The sequence below is a fragment of the Lampris incognitus genome, chromosome 12 (genome assembly GCF_029633865.1).
Source record: "Lampris incognitus isolate fLamInc1 chromosome 12, fLamInc1.hap2, whole genome shotgun sequence".
NCBI lineage: Eukaryota > Metazoa > Chordata > Actinopteri > Lampriformes > Lampridae > Lampris > Lampris incognitus.
In genome coordinates, this window is record NC_079222.1 from 32465325 (window position 1) to 32476937 (window position 11613).

Here is an 11613-nt window from a genome sequence, read left to right on the forward strand (position 1 = left end):
GTTTTGTTGTATTTTTGTTTGTCTTAAATGTACAGTTGTAAGCCCACTACCGTATTTTGTACATTATATTGTGTTTTCCTAGCCTCGGAAATTAACTCGTTCGGAGGTGCAGCATTGCCCGAAATAAAAGAATAATTCTTTCCTGTGTGGTACCCAATTCCATTGGCCAAACAATTTTGGTACCAGGAGTAGCGTTTATTTAAGCGCAAATTGGCTAACAGTAAGGCAGCTTAGGTTAGTGGCAGTGGTGAAGATTGGAATCCAGCCCAGTAGCCAGTTTGGTGTGTGAGCAGCGAGACGGCGGAGTTCCAGTGTGCGCCAATTATTGCTACCAGTGAGAAGCTTTGGCTGTTCCCGTTGCGGTGGCTCCAGCTACAGAGTCCCCAGACCTCCAGAACCAGCAGAGTCTTCATCTTCCAGTGGTACGTGCCAGCAGTATCCTTGATACTCCCATTGGACTGTATTCATTTGGACTGAGGCAAGTGACACCTAGAACTATGTCCAGTGACTCTGATGATGGAGGGGTGGTAGTCAATGAGCGTAACCAGGTCTCGGGGGAAGGAGATTGTAATTCAAATATTGTGCTGGAAATACAGAACCAAGTAGAAGAAATAAGCAGGTGGCGGGATGAGACAATGGCTAATAGAGCTAGTGGTAGTATTACACATTTTTATGTATATATGCCACGTGAGCATCAGATCCAAGCCTTTAGTGGTGAATATGCTACAGACTGAAGGTCAGTGGATGAATTCACTGAGTAGGTAAAGAGAGTTTTGAGGGCTAGAGAACAGTCTGGGGAGGAACAGTTAGATTTTATTCCGTCACTGCTGAAAGGTCCTGCCTTAGAGGAGGTGTGACTGTGTTTGGGAGACCGGCCAGGACAGCCCAGTCGTATCGTTTACTTCTTGAGAAATGCATTTGGAGAAAAATGCAGTGCTACCCAGCTCTTGCAGATTTTCTACAATTGTAAGCAGTTTGATGGTGAGGACCTCTGTGATTACTCCCATTCCTTGTCTCAGGTCTTAAGTTCTGTAGGTAAACAGTCAAAGGAACTTCCCTTGACTGGTTAAATGCTAAGAGACCAGTTTGTTGAGGGGTTGAGGGATCCAGCACCTAGGTGGGAGCACCGCAAGTTTATAAGGGACAAACCCCAGTCTAGCCTTCTTGAAATATGTATGAATGAATGAATGAATGAGATTTATTTCGAACATGTAAACAAGCAGGATTTTAATTATTTTATTAAAAATTATTTTATTTTACTAAATTGTCCCTCGGTATGAATGTGTGTGTGCGTGTGTGTGTGTGTGTGTGTGTATGTGTGTCGGCCCTATGATGGCCTGGCAGCCCGTCCAGGGTGTCTCCCTGCCTGCCGCCCAATGACTGCTGGGCAGAGTTGTAAAAACCAGGTCCAGAAAGTAAATGTCCAAACCGTGTATTTGCTCCAACTATGTTACTAAACTAGCTGATTTCATTAGCTAGTTTTCCCTACTTCGTTGTGGAGTGGTGGTGATTAGAATCTGCTGGTGTAGTGCATGAGTGGAGCAAATACATGGTTTGGACTTTTACTTCCTGGACCTGGTTTTTACAACTCTGCTGCTGGGATAGGCTCCAGCATCCCCATGACCGTGAGAGCATGATAAGCGGTTTGGATAATGGATGGAATGATGTAAACAAGCAGGATATAACATACAGATAATCCATTGCCAATAATCTGAAGTGATCAATAAAGCCACACATCAAACTCAGCGAACAACTCTCCATATACATCAGATTATTTGTTACATGTTCGAAAAGGAGTAGGAGGAAGTATGCACTTATTTTTTCCTACCCCTTCTCACCTACTTTAAGTTAATACATTACAAAAAAGAAAAGAAAAAATATATATAGCAAAAAATATACGTATATATATATATATATATATATATATATACAACTTTGTTAAAAGTCTCTGTTTTGCCTCTATTTTGCCGTTGTCATTTCTCGTCACCGTAGCTTGGTAGATAACTCACAGACACATACGTTGGTCTGAGAGGGAACATTCAAAACGAGGTTTAATGCACACATGTAGCTTTAGAAACAACCGTTTAAAGAATGTAACATCTTTAAGCCGTTATATTTGGTCATTGGCAGACAGAAACATTAATTATTCAACCACCTGGAAAATCCTCTCAAAGAACAAAGCATATTCAACCAGTAGTAAAATGTGCAATCTATCTCTAACTGAAAAAAATATTTAATCATTTGCAAACCAGAAATGTCCACATTGAATAACAGGAGTGAATTGGCCGGCAGTTGCAGACATAGCTATAAGCACCTATTTTGTAATTCTAAAAAAAAGAAAAACATGCCAATAGACAAATACCAAGCCCCCCCCCCCATTGGCCCGTTAGCAATCACGTGTTTTTGAATTTTTGAATGTTGCACCTCTCCCTTCCCCATTAGACGTTGTGCACGTGATGTGCATGACGAGGCAGTAAATGGTATGTCCTTTCCCGAGAAGCTTTATTGACAGCTGATGATTGCTTATGGCATGACACAGGCTTGTACTGTCTCATGAAGAATTTACTTGACTCACTGGATATATATATAACTTCACTACCACCCAGTGCCTGTCTTAACTCCTCCCTGAACTCCACACAACAGTCTTCCTTCTTCAACTTCCACCATTTGATCTTCGGCTCTGCCTTCACTTGCTTCCTCTTCTTGGTCTCCAAAGTCATCCAACAGACCAACATCCGATGCTGCCTACCCTGTCCCCGCCTTGCAGTTTCCAAGCCCTTTCAGATCGCGCCTTTTGCATGTTATAGTCCACCTGTGTGCACTATCCTCCACTCTTGTACATCACCATGTATTCCTCCCTCTTCTCGAAATATGTATTCACCACAGCTATTTCCATCCTTTTCGCAAAATCCACCACCATCTGTCCTTCCACATTTCTCTCCTTGACACCATACCTGTCCATCACCTCCTCATCACCTCTTTTCCCTTCACCAACATGCCCATTGAAGTCCACTCCAATCACCATTCTCTCCTCCTTGGATACACTCTCCACCACTTCATTCAACTCACTCCAGTATTCTTCTTTCTCTTCCATCTCACACCCAACTTGCAGGACATATGCGCTGATAACATTCATCAATACGCCTTCATTTCCAGCTTCATACTCATCACTCTGTCTGACACTCTCTTCACCTCCAGTACATTCTTGACATACTCTTCCTTCACAATTACCCCTACCCCATTTCTCCTCCCATTCGCACCATGATAGAAGAGTTTGAACCCACCTCCGATGCTCCTGGCCTTACTCCCCTTCCACCTGGTCTCTTGCACATACAGTAAACCTACCTTTCTTCTTTCCATCATATCAGCCAGCTCTCTCCGTGTGCCAGTCATAGTGCCAACATTCAAAGTTGGCACTATGACTGCCTCTGGACATGCCTTCCCCCTCTCCTTCTCCTTCACCCAACAGTAGCATAGTTGTCGAGAGGCACCCAACTGCAACAAGATGGCGCATGGATATCCAATCCATACCGGAAGTTGTTCTTCTTCGTCTATATTACAGTCCCGAACTGCTCCGCCATTTTACATCCAATCTACACCGGAAGTCACAGCGGAAGTAGTATTATTCGTGTGTATTATTCGCCGAATAGAAAGAAAGAAGAAGGAAAAAGACGAACACGAAGAATACCCGCACGAGTATGAGAAAGAACGGTAAGGGAATTAGTTTTTTAATTATTAGAATTAGAAAACTATATTGTCATTGTACATTGTACAACGTTATCTAAACACGAGGGCATAATTGGTGCTAACTTAACGTTAGCTGCTCAAGGCCTGCTGTGCTCCCTTTTAGCAATGTCTGTGTAACGTTAAAGAGTGTTATGTCGGTCAGATACTATTACTGCTCTCGCTTGATGTGTTGTTTAATTTAGATGTGTAATTTGCTGCGGGGTTAGTATGTGTTCATCTGCTTTTTGGTGTGTTGGGGTGTAAAACATCTTTGCACACACTCACTTCTATTAGCTGGTATTAACCGGGTCAGATAAATAACCTATAGCTCCGGGTGTCTGCAAAAATACATTTGTATTATGTTTTATTACTGCATCAGTGCAGTAAATACACATGCACATGTGGATATATAAAGACTAGTGCCTCCTCCACCACGAGTCCTTTCGATTGTAAAGATATGGATGATGTTCAGTATGTTTTCCAGATATCAATGTTGATTGACTTCTCCTTTTTACAGATGCACCCCTCTATTTTGTTTGAAGATGCCAGTCTGGGGCACGTAACCCTTGCATCAGCAGAGTTTGGGTGTCCTCTCTGCCCCAAATTTTTAACCAAAAATGAGAGCGTGATCCAGAGACACCTAAACAACCACACAGAAAATGCAGTGCATTTCCATGGTATGTTGATGAGACGTATCTGTTGGAGATCATATACTAATACATGTAATAGTAATGTTTAAGGATATTTGTGTTTTTGCATGTATAAGATTGTCATATTTAAGCATTGTTAAAATTGAGTTGCACTGTTTGAGGTCTGTTGATAAGATGTTGCACCTGTTGAAATCGTCATAACAGTTTCAATTAAGGAAAAAAAACAATCGTATAAGTTATTGTTTATAGAATGTAAAGTAATTTTTTGTTTCTCAGTTATGACATTAAGGTTTTTAAGACAAATGTCTCTCCCTTTACAGAAAAAAAATCTGCAAATGCAACATGCCTTGCCGTGACAAAGGTCATTTTCATTGTCCTTTTTGTGACACGACTATAATCCGGGAAGACTTTGTATCACCACATGTGAGTGACTGTTTTAAAAGATGTGTTGTGGTGGTGCCACCTCATCATCAGTCCTCACCACCTCATCATCAGTCCCCACCACCTCATCATCAGTCCTCACCACCTCATCATCAGTCCTCACCGTCATCATCTGAAAACTTAATTGCGCAGTTACTGGAACATTCTTATGCACTCGCCCCTTCAGCTACAACCACAGAGGAAGCAGTCACTCAAGAACTTTCATCTTCCCGTGTGACTTGCCCTCACTGCAACCTTGTACTATACAAAAGGAATTTGACATTACACATTAAAAGAAAACACAGTCAACAAACAGATATCTCGGCCAAATCACATCTTAAAAGCACATGTGTTGACCAAAATAATGGTGTTTATGCTGTCTGGAAGACCGCAAAGGGTTTCGGTGTCCCGGTGCATGTGCAGAGCAAAACGTGGGGCCGGCAACATGTGTCAAAATGCGAGATGGAGGACTGTCGGCAGTATCATTTACTAGCTCAAAGGAGTGGCCTCTCCCACAGCTTGTGCCAACACATTCGTTCTGTTGATTACTGTGGCCCCACTGGCAGCGAGGAACCACTGCAACACCAGGTTCTGTCTGAAATGGTGCAAAACAAGTTCTTTGGAGAGTCTAAGATGGAATTATGCAAAAAGAGACAAAAGGAAGCTGAGGAAGTTCATGTCCCATTATGTGTGTTGGTGGAACTTGGTGGTGTGCAAAATAAAATTTGCCTCTCCATCTATGAGCCATTATTGCACCACTACAGCACTTTGGGCCGAGTCATGGTCAGTTATAATGTAAAAAACAACACCTGGCATTGCCCCTGTGCAAAGGCCCGTAGATCTTGTCCCCATAAAAACATAGCAAAGTGGCACCTTTTTCAAACACGCAAAGAACTTTTCATAACTGCACCTCAGACCACAACCACACCACCAACATCACCAGTGACAACTCACCCTGTCAGTCAACCCCCAACTTCAGGGATGGCGAGAACTGTGAGATATGTTTACGAAAACAAAAAATACCCGCCACTCTCCCTGAAGAGGCCACAGCTCGAAAAGCTTACCCTAAGGAGTTGCTGCCATCGGAAAAAACATGCAAGCTGTGTCCAGGAAATCCTGAATTGGAGGAGGCCAAGCTAATCACCCCAAAAGCCAGAGTAGTTGGCATGGAAGGTGTAATAGAAAGTAAGTTAAATACATCTTGAGATTTATAACATACAGCTAATTTCATGCCCTAATGTTTGTATCTATGTCCATTACAGACATCTCAACTTACAATAGAAGGTGCACCAAATGCCAAATGGTGTACCGATACCAGGAGTGGACAGATGGTCTGAATAATTTCAATGACCACGTCATCCTCACGCTGCAACTTTGTCTGTATTTGAGGCACAATCTCCAGGTGTGTGTGAAGTAATAGTTAATTCCTCATTAGCTCCTCAGTAACTACTCTAATTTTGTGTACCTTATTGTAAAGTGTTGGCATTATTTCGTGTAGGAAATATAAATTTTGTAGGCATTTACTGCAGTACATTTTCTGGTACAATGATAGCAGGGATTGCTCTTACTAATTGTTACTGATACTTTTCTGGGTATTCGTATCATTCCTGATATTTTCCTGTTATTCTTTTGTATTTAATATAGAATCATGTGTCCGTGTCTCGAGTCATCACCTCTCTTGAGACTTTGTGGAAGATGAAGTTTCCAGCCACTGACTTAATTTTTCAAGGATACTGCCAATTCGAGGCACTTTGCAACACAGAGTACAAATACTCTTGTGTAAATTGTGGCTTCTACCCTCCTGTGGTGATTATGGACCTCCACAGAAAATGAGTTTTCAATCTTGAGAGTATGTCTCCCTTTAGTTTCCATTTATATATTTATCTTGTAAAATATTTAATTGACATAACATTTATTCACAATAGTATCATTCATTAAAGGGTAAAATTTACTGTTGTGTTTGGCAATTTCATTTAGTGAACTGGAACAACCACATACTGACTTTCATGGTGAGCACGACATGCCGGCATTCTGGGAATCGGTTCATCTGCACATGATCAGCCGAGGATTTTGTAAGTGCGAGTCTGTCTAGATTATAAAAATCCAGCAAGTTTCATCGAAGTTGGTGTGTGCTCCTCAGAATTAACAGTATTTTAATGTCTATGTTTTCCATGAAGTCTCCTCACAGAACCCATTTGTTGTTAAACCAACATATGACAACTGGGCACCTTGGATTGGAGGGGAGACTAGGAAAAGCAGTACTGTCCTAAACACAGAGTTTGAAAAGGTGCCACTGCAGAGGTCCTCTGGTGAACATCAGCTAGGTGATATAACAGAGGACTGCCTCGCTGATGAGCTGCAAAAACAGAAGGTACAGTCACCCATGATCTTGTTTAGTTTGTTCTTATTTTTAATTAAATACATTTGCAAATGACAATTTAATGTCATTGTATATGAGATGCATTTATCATTATTCATCTGAAATGCAACATTACAATGTAAGGTATATGTTTTTATTTTTATGTACTCTTGCCACAACCAAGGGAAAACACTCACAATGAGTTAAACTTATTTTTAAAGACAAATAAATGAGCTGACAGCCAAAGGAATTTCCATTTTTGGATGAATAAAGTAATCAGATCGCCACAGAGTGATACATTTAATTGACTCAAGATATTATGGTGTAGGTATCCACCATTCGAAAGCTGTGCAAATCCTGCAACGTGGACACAAAGGGGTTCCGTGGGGACCTTATTAACTGGCTGCGGGAGGAGATGAAGACCAGGCAGACCTATGACAAGGTCTTTCAGTCAATTTGGGGGGCCTCTGGTGAGTGTAGAAATGTAAAATTATTACAATAATTACATAAAATAAAGGTGGAAGTTAGACTAAATATTTTGTATTCTCAGAGGTGGATGGTCCGTCATTACGTGCCCCCATGGAGTTGTTTACAGTATTAAGTTCAACCTCAGAGCAGAAAGCCCCAGGGATTTTGCAGACCTCCTACTGTCATAGAAGCATTTACCTAATGTTTGTGTTTACGACTTTGCACTCGGATTGGTGGCCCATGCTAATTTGAGAGTTACAGACAACCCTCCATTCCAGCCGTTTGAGGGAAGACTTGCTGACCCAACAAATGACAATGTTGAGGCTGCTGCTCATGGCAAACCCAAAGTGCATCTCCCGTGGTTGTTTGAGAAACTTGAACATCAAGATTCAAATGGCCATCCTGTTACAGGCTCAAGCAAACACTATGTCCTGTATGACAAATTTCATCAGGCAAATACAAAAGACCCACAGGATGTACCAAGAAGGATACACATTGTTCCAGAACTTCAGGCAGCTTTCAACAGTCAGGTTGCAGAGCAACTCTTTGCTTGTCTGCGAAAAAATTACTTTTTGAACAACATGGGGCCTTCTGCTCACATCTTCCTGATGCGCCACATCCTTGAACACAGAAACAACCTTCAAAATGACAAACTGGTGAAACGTCTGTTAAGAAGAGGTCTACTTCTTCAACAGCTGCACAATATTACCCTGTCAGACTTGGGCCAAGTGATACTAGGTTCATGTCAAACTTTTAATCTTACACAGGAACATTAATTATTTGACATGAAATTGTTTGACAATTTCATAATTTTGTTTTGTTTTTGTATTGTGTCTTTCTAAGTATATCCTGCAGTTAAGTGGTAATAACAGTGTAGATAATGCAGTGTGTATTATGTGTGTATTTGTATAAGTATGTGTGCATAAATATATATTTATATATATATTATTTGTATTTTAAAAAAGTACTACACTGCACAGCTGATGTCAGATGATTGTATTTTGCACACTTGAGTTGAAGATGATCAGAAAAATGGATAGCTCCTCTCATCCCTGAAGCACAGTAGAGCATTATTATTTATTTATTTTGGATAATATATCTTAGCAATTGTTGATTGCTTCAATGTTTGTAAATGCATTCCTCAAATAAAGAATATAAAAAAGACGGATTGACATTGGATGTAAAATGGCGGAGCAGTTCGGGACTGTAATAAAATAGACGAAGAAGAACAACTTCCGGTATGGATTGGATATCCATGCACCATCTTGTTGCAGTTGAGTGCTCTTGGGAGATTTCACCGGCACCTTGCTGGTTAACAGTACCGGTGGCAGTCGTTGGTAGCCCTGGGCCTCGACCGATCCGGTATGGAAATCTCATTTATGGTCTGCATATTTGATTTGGCAAAGATTTTACACCGGATACCCTTCCTGATATAACCCTCTCCATTTATCCGGGCTTGGGAGCGGCCCTAAGAATGCACTGGCTTGTGCATCCTCAATGGCTGTGTTTTTTTTCCTGTTTATATACATCAATTTGGCCCTGTGATGGCCTGAAGGCCTGTCCAGGGTTTCTCTCTGCCTGCCATCCAATGACTGCTAGGTTAGGCTCCAGCATCCCTGCGACCTTGAGAGCAGGATAAGCGGTTTGGATAATGGATGGATGGATGGATATATATATACGTCAGTTCATATCCATTCAACTCAAAGTCCACACCCTTCTCAGGGCTGAACTAAGTCTGATATGGCTATTGTATTGAATGGTTTTTTGAATTGATTGAAATATTCTTTGATCTTTTGGAAATTGGCATATATGCTTCTGCCGTTAACGTGGATAATTGATATTTTATGATCAGACTTAACCTTAGTGTTAAACTGATCCTCTGTGTAATAACAGTAGTTGTTGATATTATTAAATAAATTATTTTCTGAATCGATATCACTTTCCATATCTTGTGATTTAGATTACATTACAGTCATTTAGCCGACACTTTTATCCAAAGCGACTTACAATAAGTGCATTTAACGTAGGAAATCAGGAGAACTACTAGTCATCAGAGGTCATAAGTGCATCTTCTCTCTAAACAAGCATCTAAGAGCAAAACCAGTGCTAAAGTAAAAGCGAAAGAAAGAGTTTTTTTTTTTAATGAGTGAATACAATAAGTGCTAAGAGCAAGTAACAGGGTAGTAGTTCTTGGAAGAGGTGAGTTTTCAACCTGAGCCGAAAGATGCTGTCCTGACATCAGTGGGGAGTTCATTCCACCACTGTGGGGCCAGGACAGAAAAGAGCCGTGACCGGGTCGATCGGCAGCAAGGGCCTCTGAGCGATGGGGGAACCAGGCGTCCAGAGGCAGCAGAGTGAAGTGGTCGGGCGGGAGTGTAGGGCTTGACCTAGGCCTGGAGATAGGAAGGAGCTGTTCCTTTCACTGCCCTGTAGGCTAGCACCAGAGTCTTAAACTGGATGCGAGCAGCTACTGGAAGCCAGTGTAGAGACATGAGAAGAGGAGTTGTGTGGGAGAACTTAGGGCGGTTGAACACCAGACGAACTGTAGCTTTCTGAACAAGCTCCAGAGGTCTGATGGCCGACGCCGGGGCGCCAGCAAGGAGGGAGTTGCAGTAGTCCAGCTGGGAGATGACCAGATCCTGGATGAGTACCTGTGCCGTCTTGTCGGTGAGGAATGGGTGAATCCTGATGTTATAGAGGAGAAATCTGCAGGAGCAAGCAACTGATGCAACGTTTTCAGCAAACGACAGTTGGTCATCCAGGATCACACCCAAACTCCTTGCAGTCCGAGTTGGCGTCACCATGGTGTTGTCAATGGTGATGGCCAGGTCTCGGTGCGGGCAACCTTTCCCCGGGAGGAACATCAGCTCTGTCTTGTCCAGATTGAGCTTCAGGTGGGGTGCTGCTTTATGCTCAATATATTCAAAAGTTTTCAATCCCAGTTTGTCATATTTTGTAGTTTTTGTTGTTTGCTGATTGTGATTATCTCCAGATGGAGATGAATGACTTCTTTCAGAACTTGTCATAGCTGATTGCATTTAGTATTTATTTAGTCACTCTCAGATTTTTCATTACCTTGTTGTGTTGTTCTTTTGTACTCACTGGTATTTATCAAATTCCTCAATGTCTCTGATGACCAGCACTTTGGTTTCTTCTGGTGTTCTGTTTAATTTCATGAAGATTTTACAGTTTGTTGACCATGTAGATTGGATTTTCCTCTGCTTTCTCAAGAAGCGTGCCTTTTTGGCAATTCTTGGCATGCTTTTTAGTCAGGTATTCGTTCAAGTAGGCATCTGATCCCTTCAGCTTTTTTCTCCTTGCCTTAGCAATGCGGTTTTATACTTTCTGTTCGAAAACCTTATTATTATGGCCAGTTTATCACTCTTGTATTTCCGAGGGAGAGGGTGACATGCTTCAGTGTCGCTGTTGTCCACTTCAGTTTCCTTAGACTGAAGGAAAAAAGTCACCTTTTGCTCCAAAGATTTGGAGTCCTGCTCACTGAATTCCCCCAACCGTTCATTGTCGTCACTGCCTGGGCGTATGACTGGGGTTTAGTCTCCAACCTGGTGACAATGATGTCGTTCATTTGCATGTACTGCTCGAAATCACTCACCCGGTTCTCCAGGAATACGATTCTCTTATCCTTCTCTGTGTTTTGTGGTCTCAGGGCCTTGACTTCTTCCACCAGGTCCACAATCGTTTTCGCAACCTCCTCCATCACAAAGTCAAGCAAAGATTTTAAATCTTCCCCGGTTGGGAGATTCTTTTTGTCCTGTGCCGTTTTTTTTTATTTTTAATTTTTTTTACCACGTCTTTATCTGTTATGGACCCTGAGTCTGCAATATAGTTTTCAGCTGAGTTTTGTTTGTGCCAGCTAGTTAGCTTAGCCAGTTAGTTAGCTTAGCTAGCCACGGGTGCAGCTGTCGTCTTTTTCAGTCGTAACTCTCCCACTTTTGTCCGCAGTTGCCCAATAGTGGTTTGATGTAAACT

General features: G+C 41.8%; 1 pseudogene; it reads left to right on the forward strand.

Annotated features, from left to right (window-relative positions):
- Nucleotides 1-497: 497 nt before the first annotated feature.
- LOC130121621 (uncharacterized) lies at nucleotides 498-11365 on the forward strand (annotated as a pseudogene).
- Nucleotides 11366-11613: the final 248 nt, after the last annotated feature.